Genomic DNA, 12761 nt, shown 5'->3' on the forward strand with positions numbered 1-12761 from the left:
ATTAGTGAGCAAGGGATTTCTCTAAAGATCAGTTTAGATGTGCAGGAGTTAATTTGCTTGTCTGATCAGTGGCTGAAAACTGTGTGTCAAGACATGAGTCCAGGGTTCAAATTTTGCCTTGTATTGTTGATATCTTTCTTTTTATTCCTTTGGAAGAGGACTATCACCAAATGGAGCAGCATAGCCTGGAGACTTTTACTCTCTTTTGCATAGCCTTCCCAGCTAAACTGCAGTTGAAAATTAACCCAACAGTTAGCTATTTGTAAACCTAGCTGACAGGAAATTGCTGGCGTTGTGCTGAAGAAGTCATTACCTTAAGCTTTATTGCTGGGTGCAGAGTTTACCTGAGACAAAGTAAATGTGCAGTGATGTCTCTAAAGAGGGCTGGGATATTGCAGTGATAGCAGCTCCATGGTAAGCCATCAATCAGCAAAACAGTATGTAAGAAAGCATTAAACGCTGCTGCTGTAAACACATGCTCACAGATCAGTCACTTGTTGGCATGCAAACTGCACACCCAATTTGACAGCACTGCAAAGCTCTAGATTGTTGCATAAATAGTTCTCTGGTCTGAGGTGCTGAGAAATGAGCACTTTCATGTTTCTCCATCAATGAGGGTATGTCTACACTACAAAGTTAGTTCGAACTAACGGACGTTAGTTCGAATTAACTTTGATAGGCGCTACACTAGCGCTCCATTAGTTCGAACTTAATTCGAACTAGCGGAGCGCTTAGTTCGAACTAGGAAAACCTCATTTTATGAGGATTAAGCCTACTTCGAACTAGCTAGTTCGAATTAAGGGGTGTGTAGCCCCTTAATTCGAACTAGTGGGAGGCTAGCCCTCCCCAGGTTTCCCTGGTGGCCACTCTGGCCAACACCAGGGAAACTCTTCTGCCCCCCTCCTGGCCCCGGACCCCTTAAAGGGGCACGGGCTGGCTATGGTGCACGTGCCAGGTGCAAGCCTGCCAGCACTCAGCCAGCAGACCCTGCACCTGGCATGGATCGAGCCAGCCACCTGATGCCCCCCAGCCCTCCCCCTCTTCCCGAGACCAGGCTGGTGGCTCCTGGGGGCTTGCCCGGGTCCGCAAGAGGCGGGCACCCACCTGGGCTAGTGCGGACGTCGTGGACCTTGTCCATGATCTCCACACTAGGCACAAGAAAGTGGCTGTCTAGGGCAGGAGAGCTGCCAGCCTGGCCACCCAGGAGCAGGTGTGCAAGAGAATCAAGGGGGTCCACTGAGACCCCCATCCCTGAGCCCGGAGCTTACAGTGGCCGTCCTGGGTCAGACCAAAGGTCCATCTAGCCCAGTAGCCTGTCTGCCGACAGTGGCCAACCCTAGGGACCCTGGAGGGGATGGACCGAAGACAGTGACCAAGCCATTTGTCTCGTGCCATCCCTCTCCAGCCTTCCACAAACCTTGGGCAGGGACACCACTCCTACCCCCTGGCTCATAGCACTCCATGGACCCAACCTCCATGACTTGATCTCACTTCCCTTTAAACTCTGTTCTAGTTGTAGCCTTCACAGCCTCCTGCAGCAAGGAGTTCCACAGGTTGACTCTTTGCTTTGTGAAGAACAACTTTCTGTTACTAGTTTGAAGCCTGCTACCCATTCCTTTCCTTTGGTGTCCTCTAGTCCTTCTTTATGGGACCTAATGAAGAACTTTTCTGTATGCACCCTCTCCACCTAACTCCTGCTTTTAGAGACCTCTATCCTGTCCCCCCTCCGTCTCCTCTTTTCTAAGCTGAAAAGTCCCAGTCTCTTTAGCCTCTCTTCATATGGGACCTGTTCCCAACCCCTGATCATTTTAGTTGCCCTCCCCTCTCCCAGCCTCTCTCTTCCCCTCTCTCACCTCCTTTTCCCAGTCTCCCCCAGTTTTGTTCAATAAAGACAGATTCCATTTTTTGAACACAATTGTCCTTTATTTTGTACATCAAGAAGAGGGGCTAGGGAAGGGTAAGTGGAAGGAGGTGAAGGAGGAATGGGGTACGCGTTCCCAATGGGGAGGACTGGGCTGGCTCTGCGGGCTTCTGGGGGTGGAAGCTCTCCTGCAGTCCCCAAATTGCCCCCTCTCCCCAGATGGCAGCCTGCGGCAAGTGCAGCCAGTCTGATGGACGAGTGCTGTGATGTGCCCAGCGTGGGTACTCCAGGAAATCCAAGCCAGGACTGTTCGAATTTGCACATCACACCACTCGGCCATCAGACCGGCTGCACTTGCCGCAGGCTGCCATCTGGGGAGAGGGGGTAATTGGGGGGCTGCAGGAGAGCTTTCACCCCCAGAAGCCCACAGAGCCAGCCCAGTCCTCCCCATCGGGGGCTCGTGCCCCATTCCTCCCTCACCTCCTTCCATTTATCCTTCCCTAGCCCCTCTTCTTGATGTACAAAATAAAGGACAATTGTGTTCAAAAATGGAATCTGTCTTTATTGAACAAAACTGGGGGAGACTGGGAAAAGGAGGTGGGAGAGGGGAAGAGAGAGGCTGGGAGAGGGGAGGGCAACTAAAATGATCAGGGGTTGGGAACAGGTCCCATATGAAGAGAGGCTAAAGAGACTGGGACTTCTCAGCTTAGAAAAGAGGAGACGGAGGGGGGACAGGATAGAAGTCTCTAAAAGCAGGAGTTGGGTGGAGAGGGTGCATACAGAAAAGTTCTTCATTAGGTCCCATAAAGAAGGACTAGAGGACACCAAAGGAAAGGAATGGGTAGCAGGCTTCAAACTAGTAACAGAAAGTTGTTCTTCACAAAGCAAAGAGTCAACCTGTGGAACTCCTTGCTGCAGGAGGCTGTGAAGGCTACAACTAGAACAGAGTTTAAAGGGAAGTGACATCAAGTCATGGAGGTTGGGTCCATGGAGTGCTATTAGCCAGGGGGTAGGAGTGGTGTCCCTGCCGAAAGTTTGTGGAAGGCTGGAGAGGGATGGCACGAGACAAATGGCTTGGTCACTGTCTTCGGTCCATCCCCTCCAGGGTCCCTAGGGTTGACCCTTGTCGGCAGACAGGCTACTGGGATAGATGGACCTTTGGTCTGACCCAGAACGGCCATTGTAAGCTCAGGGCTCAGGGTCGGGGGTCTCAGTGGACCACCTTGATTTTCATGCACTCCTGCTCCTGGGTGGCCAGACTGGCAGCTCTCCTACCCTAGACGGCCACCTTCCTGTGCCTAGTGCGGAGGTCGTGGACGAGGTCCACGACGTCCGCACTAGCCCAGGTGGGTGCCCGCCTCTTGCGGTCCCGGGCAAGCTCCCGGGAGCCGCCAGCCTGGTCCCGGGAAGAGGGGGAGGGCTGGGGGGCATCGGGTGGCTGGCTCGATCCATGCCAGGTGCAGGGTCTGCTGGCTGAGTGCTGGCAGGCTTGCACCTGGCATGTGCACCATAGCCAGCCCGTGCCCCTTTAAGGGGTCCGGGGCCGGGAGGGGGGCATAGAGTTTCCCTGGTGTTGGTCAGAGTGGCCACCAGGGAAACCTGGGAAGCCTTAGCCTCCCACTAGTATGAATTAAGGGTCTACACAGCCAATTAAATTCGAACTAGTGGAGCACTAATGTAGCGCCTATTAAAGTTAGTTCGAACTAACGTCCGTTAGTTCGAACTCACTCTGTAGTGTAGACATACCCTGAGAGACTAAAGCCCCATTTTTCCAGTGGATTGATGTATAATTCAGCAGAACAAAAGCCGTTCAGGCTTCCATTTCAAACTCCAAAGAGCCCATTTAACACTGAGTTAGAAGAACAGAGGCTATACCCCGTTGGATCAGACCATTGATCCATCTGTGGTGTCTATACCACAAATTAAGGTGTAACTGTATTGCAGATAGATATACCTATGCAAGCTTTAATTTAGCCAGGGAAGGTAGCAATAAAAGTGAAGATGAGTTCCAGGCTCCAGCATGGGCTGTGCTGAAGCCCATGCTATTACATCTACACATCTAGAGCTGTCCACTCTCGTTAGATATAAGTTAGTCTAGACATGCTACAAAGACACATGGGTAGAAGTACACACAGTATCATCATCTGCCTCTGCAATGGCCAAGACTTGATGCTATAAGAGGTGGGCAGAGTAGGTAATCAGAATGGCCCCTTTCAGCCTTAAAATGTCTGGAAAAAAGTCTATGGTGATAGAAACCTCATAGACAGTTAATCTCCTGGGGGGAAAAGAGTCTGTCTTTCTCTGAGGTACCTAAGGGCAAGTCTACATTACAAGGACAGGTCAAGCTAAGTACTCAGTTTGAGTTACATTAGTAGCATAACTCAAATCAACGTAGCTTTTATCTACTTACTGCAGGGTCAGTACTGTAGGGAGTCAATGGAAAAAACTGTCCTGTAAACTCCCCTTACACATCTCATTCTGCTTGAATACTGGGGTTGACAGGAGAATGATCAGTGGTGAATTTAACCACTGGTGGGTTGATTGCTGCTGCATCAGTCCACCCTGTAATGGAAAAGAACCCTAAGTAAAAGCTAGGTTTTCAAAAGGACTCAGCAGCCATCACCTCCCATATTTTTGGACAACTCCATCTCTAGAGGCTTAGATTCTGCTTTCCACTATGCTCTCAAATATTACTAAGCCATGTACCAAAGAATAAAGATGAGAAATGTCGAAAGGCAGGAATCTATGACCTATGCTTTCTCTTTAGTTAGGGACTATGGCAGGGGTGGGCAATAATTTTTTGGCAGGGGCTACTTAAAAATGTTTGAAGGGGCCCCGAGCTGCACCGGAAGGGATGGGGCCTCAAAAGGAAGGGGCATGGCCAGAATGCTTTGGGCTTTCCCACCCCCAGACCACGATTGGTCTGGGGATGGAAGAGCCCTTTGCTCCCCCTTTCCACTAAGCACCATGTCCCTGGCAGTGAAAGGAGACTTCCTGTGTTTCCACACACCCAGGCCAATCAGGGCCTGGGGACGGACAAGCACAAGAAGCCTCCTACCACCTTGCCAGGAGCGACCCCTGCCCCAGACCTTGATTGGCCTGGGAGCAGGGGAGCATGTGAAGCCTCCTACCACCCTGCCAGGAGCGCATGGCTCTTAGAAGTGCCGCGCACTTCTTGCAGGGCATTGGCAGGATGGAAGAAACTGCACGGGCTCCTCTCCACCCCCCAGGCACTTCAAAGCGCTGCATGCTCCTGGTAGGGCGGAGAAAACTTCATGTGCCTCCCTCTGCCTCCAGGCCCTAATTGACCTGGGGGCGGGGAAGTGGCAGGGCCTCTGCAAGCTGGATTAATCTGCTTGGAGGGCCGGATGCAGCCCGCAGAGACCCTTTTGCTCACCCCTAGTCTATGGCTATGTATCAGCAGCCTATGAAAATACTTAGCACAATAGAACAGAGGGTGATGGCTGAGAGATTACAAGGCTGAATCTCTTGCAACATTTGCAAAAGACTTAAGTAAGAAGGACTAGCTGCAAGAACAGTTCATTCCCAGTAGTGTTATGCAAGAGAGAGAAATGAGAGATACAGCAGCATAAGGAAAAAGCCCTGGGCATAGAAATATGTTTAAAGAACTGCAGAATAAAGATTAATCCAGTCTGATGACATTCAGAAGGGAGAAAAGGGAAATGCCTGTAATTGGAGTAAGTCTGGAGGAAGCTACAGGAATGGGACAAAATGACTCCTCAGTTCAAGATTAATGTGTGATGGGCAAAGTTAGAAAAGAGTAAACAAAATTTCATAGAGAGGCAGAGACAGAACCTGAGTTAACCAGTCATCTAACCCCCCCGCCCCAAAACAACCAAGTTACATGATGCTCAAACAGGGATCAACCTGCTAGCCAGGCTGAAAACAAGCTCTGCTTCAAAACCATATTAGAGAAAAGAAAAATAATCTTTTATGTTGGAGTTCTTTTTGTGTTAAAACCACAGACTAAAATATTAACAGTCCCGTGAGTTGACATGGTCATACTGGAACAGAAATGAACACAGTAAAAGGAGATACTTTGTTGTAACTATTGGTCTGCCCTGCATCAGTGTCTGATTAAGGTTTGATGATCACCTTTCAAGCACACTGTGATGTTCTGCAGGTGGTCAGGGCCATCAACTCCCTGCTGCTGCTCAGAGTCATCTGTCTCCAGGGGAGCCATTGACAGCACGCACATCCCCATCTGGGCCCAGACCATCAAGTGGCCATTTATTAATAGAAAGGGCTACTTTTCTGTAGTTCTTCAAGCCCTGCTGGACCACTAGGGCCAATTTACAAACATTTATGTGGGGTGGTTGGGCAGGGCACATGATGCCCAAGTTTTCTGGAATTCCAGCCTGTGCGCCAAGCTGGAAACAGGCACCTTCCCCTCCCCCCCACCGGGACTTTGCGGTGGGTGAGTATAACATGCCAGTGTGCGTAGTGGGGGGATGCGGCCTACCCACTCAAGCTCTACACCAGCCACCTGGATCCCAGCAAGGACCTAATCATTGCCTACATCAACAGAGCCCGGCTGTAGGTGGAGTGCACTTTTGGATATTTCAAGGGACCATTCCGCTGCCTCCTCACCCACCTGAAAGTCAGCAAGTGCAATATCCCTAAGGTGGTTGTGGCATGCTGTGTGCTCCACAATATTGTGGAGCACAAGGGGGAGGCCTTCCTCTCGGGTGGGTGGCAGAAGCTGTCCATGAGGGCCATGCATTTCAGCAACTCCAGACAGCCACCACCCGCCAAGTCCATCAGTTGGGGGTGTGCATCTGGGAGGCCCTGAGGGTGAGGTTTTCTGAGGCGCCCCAGTAATTGTCCCCAGGGCCTCCCCAGCAGGGGCTTCTGCCTGTCCACTCTCTCCTCTCCCCCTCACCTCTTCCCTGAACTCTCAATAAACACACCCGTTTGGTTGGAAAACAAAAAGAGCCTTTTTTTATTCAACATCAAGAGAAGGGGGGCAGGAGGAGGGGAGGTGTCTGAAGTGGGAGGGGTATCAGGACTGGGAGGATTAGTGGGGCAGGCTGCTCTGCCACCTCGAGTGTGGGGACATGTTTGGGGTTGGGTGGGTCTGGGGACCAGAAAGGATTGGGCAGGAGGGGCATCTGCGGCTGGGTCAGGGTTGGCAGGGGGGCAGAAGAAGGGGCCATAGCCTTAACTTGGGGAGGGGAGATGGGCATTGGGAAGAGTTGGGAGGAGAGGCATAACAGTGTGGGCAGACTGATGGGCAATGGCCATAGGAGGGGGGCAGGAGGGTGGAAGGCAGGAGCAGCGGCATCGGGCAGGTGTCCCCCATGTGGGACAGGATGTTTCTAAAGTTGTCACAGCACAACATCATCTCAATCCACACATGCTCCTGCCATTCTAGATCGGCATTGAGTCTGTGCGACAGGGTGTTATGAATGTCACTAATGACACCGACATGTTGCTGCATGAGGTCCTCCATCACTCTGGCCCACCTGTGGCTTCCCCTGGACTCTGGCAGGTGTATGTGGTGGTGGTGTGACTGGGCCCTCTGTCCCAGCTGGTCCAGCTGTGGAGAACACAGAAAAGGGAGAGGACGTCAGTCCTCCCTGCACACACATTCCCTGAGGCTGTGCCCTCCGGTGTTAGCCACAACCACATCAGTCCGCAGCCCATAGAAAGGGGATGTTGTGGGGGAAATCTCATTCCCCTGGGGTACAGAGCCCCCAGAAGGGTCCAAGGCCAGAGGTCAAATCAGTGAGGCTGGAGAGAAACCCAGAAGAAAAACTTTATGATGCATGCATGCAGGCTGTCACACCAAGAGTGAAAAGCAGCCCTGAGAGACAGATTCAGGGATTCTTTATACAGTATGTTCAGACAGTTCAGTTGTTGATTGTTTTTCTTTAACATATCAAAGTCTCAGCAGAAGTACTCTGAGATGTTTCTGTTCACACCAGGAGTGCTAGAAGTAAGTTTTACAGAACAAAGCCACATCAGAACTTGAGTGGAGAAGTCTACAAGGCAAACTGTGACAAAGATAAGGGTTTACATGACAAATTGTGACAGACTAGGAGTATCCATGAACTTGAGATAGGCATTGTAAGGATCTTGATTAGAGTTAATTTGATTTCTCTCTGTTACAGGGAGAGAGGCCTGGAAAACTTTTTTTAACCCTTATAGCAGTTTTTTTTTAGAGAGTTTTGATTTCCTGCACAGTCCCCCCTTTAGACACAATTGGAGTTATTTGATTTTTCTTCCACAATGTCCTGGGTGCAAGGCCATGTGTGGCCTGTGCAGCATGCCCTATGGTCACATTGGGAGGACCATGCTGCCCTCTCATTCCACCCTGGACACACACAACATGGCCAGGCAGGCAAGAGAAGTGTACAGCCACAGTGGGATCCCTTCGTGGGTGGCAGAGGAGCTGTTAGCAGCCTGCCCCTCCCTGGGGTCTCCACACACAGCTGCAACTCACTGGGCTATAAGTGGGAGGGGCTGCTGACTCGCACGTCCAGGCATGCCAGTGTGCTGTGTGCAGTACTCCAGGGTCTGTGTGGGGTCGTGCCTGTTCCCTTGCACCTAGACTGCTTGCACCTGGGTGTGCCCCCCTTCCCTCTGGGGGCAAGACTTGTGTGGACACACATGAAGCCTCTAGCAGGTTCCTGGGCATATGGAGGGGCTGGCTGCTGTGGCTGCATGCTGCACCCTCCCGCTGCACATGGTTGCCCCTGCCCAGACTGCAACAGCATGTGCTGGCCTAGCAGCCCACACGATGCTATACCCCCTGCCCCCTGTGCAGCCATCTACCTCGCCATGTGTGTGTGTGTGAACGTACCTGAAGATTCCTCCCAAGTCTTCTCATAGGCCTGGAAGACATCCAGGCTGGCAGGGACTGCTCCAGGGACTGGGTGATGGTCCTGCTGTCCTCTTGTAACTACTTAGTCTTTAAGGTGCTACTTGGCTATTTGTTGTTTTTTAAGTCTTTCCTGTTATAGACCAACTCAACCACTCCTCTAAAGCTCCATGGTTTGCAACCCCTGTTCTAGATCACATTCCTCTCTCTTGCCACTGTGGCGGAGGAAATGAACTACATTTTTTATGCCTTGCCTGTTTGTAGTTCATTTCCTCCACTATAGTGGCAAGATGCACACATGCAGCGGAAACCAAGCAAGCCTATAAAATTTATGTGATGCAAGGGAAAAGGATAAGGCTACAAACAATCAGTGTTTTGGCTGATAAAGCCTGCTTCAGGAAACGTATGTTTCAATAGTCTGCCATTTCACTGGGTCAGGTTCAGTGATGGTGGAAGGAAAGGATGAGTCTGTGCACAAAATACACTGTATCCATCCATTCATTGCAGTATCTGAGCACCATCTTTTTAATGTATTTATCTTACCAGTAACTCTGAGTCAGAAAGTGTTGTTGCCATTTTAATAGGTCACACTGGAAGTCTGAGCTCCTCTCTCAGGTCCAGGCTATTGTCCTAATGACTGGCTCAGGTGCTTTTGAAAACGTAACCCATGGGCTATGTCCCACTGTCTACTATCCAATAGAGGAATGTGGTCTAGAACTGGGGTCGCAAACTCCCGGACCGTGGGCCATCCTGGACTAGAGCAGTTGTTCAATCTGACCCAGGAATACTGGTGGGCCAGTGGCCCTGTCCATTTATAGAATCACAGAATCATAGAGCTGAAAGAGACCTCAGAAGGTCATCAAGTCCAGCCCCCTGCTCTAGGCAGGACCAATCCCAACTAAATCTACCCGGCCAGGTCTTTGTCAAGCCGAGACTTAAATATCTCTAGGGATGGAGGCTCCACTACTTTCCTAGGTAACCTATTCCAGTGCTTCACCACTCTCCTAGTGAAATAGGTTTTTCCTAATATCCAACCTGGACCTCTCCCACCACAACTTGAGACCATTGCTCCTTGTTCTGCCATCCATCACTACTGAGAACAGCCTCTCTCCATCCTCTTTGAAACCTCCCTTCAGGAAGTTGAAGGCTGCTATCAAATCCCCCCTCACTCTTCGCTTCTGCAGACTAAACAGACCCAACTCCCTCAGCCTCTCCTCATAGGTAATATGCTCCAACCCTCTAATCATTTTGGCTGCCCTCTGCTGGCCCCTCCAATGTTTCCACATCCTTTTTGTAGTGGGGGGCCCAGAACTGGACACAATACTCCAGATGTGGCCTCACCAGAGCCGAATAAAGGGGAATAATAACATCTCTGGATCTGCTGGCAATGCTCCTATTAATACAACCTAATATGCCTTTAGCCATCTTGGCTACAAGGGCACACTGTTGACTCATATCCAGCTTCTCATCCACTGTAACCCCCAGGTCCTTTTCTGCTGAACTACTACTTAAGTGGTTGGTCCCCAGCTTGTAACTATGCTTGGGATTCTTCCATCCCAAGTGCAGGACTCTGCACTTGTCCTTGTTGACCCTCATCAGATTTCTTGTGGCCCAATCCTCCAATTTGTCTAAGTCACATTGGACTCTATCCCTGCCCTCCAGTGTATCTACCTCTCCCCCTAGCTTAGTGTCATCTGCAAACTTGTTGAGGGTGCAATCCATCCCCTCATCCAGGTATAAAGATATTGAACAAAACTGGTCCTAGAACCGAACCTTGGGGCACTCCACTAGAAACCAACCGCCATCCTGACATCGAGCCATTGATCACTACCCGTTGGGTCCTGCCTTCTAGCCATCTTTCTAGCCATCTTATTGTCCATTTATCCAATCCACATTCCCTTAACTTGCTGGCAAAAATATTGTGGGAGACCGTATCAAAAGCCTTGCTAAAGTCAAGGTATATTACATCCACTGACTTTCCCACATCCACAGAGCCAGTTACCTCAGCGTAGAAGCTAATCAGATTAGTCAGGCACAACGTGCCCTTTGTGAATCCATGCTGACTATTCCTAATCACTTTCCTCTCTTCCAAATGCCTCAAAATGGATTCCTTAAGGATCCCTTCCATGATTTTTCCAGGAAACGAGGTAAGACTGACTGGCCTATAGTTCCCTGGATCATCCTTCTTCCCTTTTTTGAAGATGGGCACTACATTTGCCTTTTTCCAATCATCTGGGATCTCTCCCAATCTCCACGACTTTTCAAAGATAATGGCCAAAGGCTCCTCAATGACATTTGCCAACTCCCTCAGTACCCTCGGATGCACTAAGTCTGGACCCATGGATTTGTGTATGTTTAGCTTCTCTAAATAGTTCCTAACCTGTTCTTTACCAACCAAGGACTATCAATCTTCATCTCATCTTGCATCACTTAGCGCATTAGTCTGGGAACCCACCTTGTCTGTGAATACAGAGGCAAAGAAAGCATTGAGTACTTCAGCTTTCCCCACATCATCTGTCACTAGGTTACCTCCTTCATCCAGTAGGGGCCACACACCCTCTCTGATCACCTTCCTCTTGTCAACATGCTTGTAGAAACCTTTCTTGTTATCCTTCACATCCTTAGCCGGTCGCAATTCTATTTGCGCTTTTGCCTTCCTGATAACCCCCTGGCATTCTCAAGCTATACATTTAAACCCCTCCCTGATCATTTGTCCAAGTTTCCACTTTTTGTAAGCTTCCTTTTTGTGCTTAAGTTCACCAAGGATTTCCCCTGTAAGCCAATCCGGTCTCCTACCATGTTTGCCTTTCTTGCTACGTGTTGGGATGGTTTCTTTCTGTGCATTCAATAAGGCTTCTTTACAATACTGCCAGTTGTCCTGAACTCCTTTCCCCTTCATGTTAGCATCCCAGGGGATTCTGCCCATCAGGTCTCTGAGGGAGTCAAAATCTGCTTTTTTGAAGTCCAAGGTGTGTATTTTTCTACTCTTTTTTCTTTCTTTGGTCAGGATCCTGAAATCTACCATCTCATGATCCCAGGTTGTCACCCACCTCTGCTTCCCCTATTAGTTCCTCCCTGTTTGTGAACAGAAGATCAAGGTGCGCATGGCCCCTGGTCGGATCCTTCAGCACTTGTACCAAGAAGTTATCCCCAACATTCTCCAAAAACTTCCTGGATTGCCTGTGTTCTGCCATATTGGTTTCCCAACAGATGTCAGGGTGATTAAAGTCCCCCACAAGAACCAGGGCCTGTGATCTGGAAGCTTCTCTCAGTTGTCCGAAGAAAGCCTTATCTACCTCATCCACCTGATTTGGTGACCTGTAGTAGACGCCAACCAGGACATTTCTGCTGTTGTTTGCACCTCTACAGTTAACCCATAAACCCTCAACAGGTTTTTCTCCCCCTTTATACTGGAGTTCAAAGCAATCATAGTGCTCTCTTACATATAGTGCAACTCCTCCTCCTTTTCTCTCCTGCCTGTTCTTCCTGAACAGTCTATACCCTTCCATGACAGCGCTCCAGTCATGTGAGTCATCCCACCAAGTCTCTGTTATCCCAATTAAATCATATTTCTTGGACTGGGCTAGGGCCTCCAGATCTTCCTGTTTGTTATCCAGGCTTCTCGCATTAATGTACAAACACCTCAGGTAACCAGTTGATCGGCTTATCTTCTCCATTTGAATCAGGCGTCCTCCTTTCTTGCTCGTTCCTCTTTGCATTTCTTCCCAGTATCCGATTTTCCCACTCCCCTCAGGATTTTGTTCATCGTCCCCCAATGAACCTAGTTTAAAGCGCTCCTCACTAGGTTTGCAAGCCTGCCCACAAAGATGCTCCTTCCTCTCTTGGGGTATGTCTACACTAGCCCGCTAGTTTGAACTAGCGGGGTAATGTAGGCATACCGCACTTGCAAATGAAGCCCGGGATTTGAATTTCCCGGGCTTCATTTGCATAAGCGGGGAGCCGCCATTTTTAAAACCCCACTGGTTCGAACCCCGTGCAGCGCGGCTACACGGGGCACGAACTAGGTAGTTCGAACTAGCCTTCCTAGTTCGAACT

Source organism: Pelodiscus sinensis, chromosome Z (genome assembly GCF_052426305.1).
Source record: "Pelodiscus sinensis isolate ZL-2025 chromosome Z, ASM5242630v1, whole genome shotgun sequence".
Taxonomy (NCBI): domain Eukaryota; kingdom Metazoa; phylum Chordata; order Testudines; family Trionychidae; genus Pelodiscus; species Pelodiscus sinensis.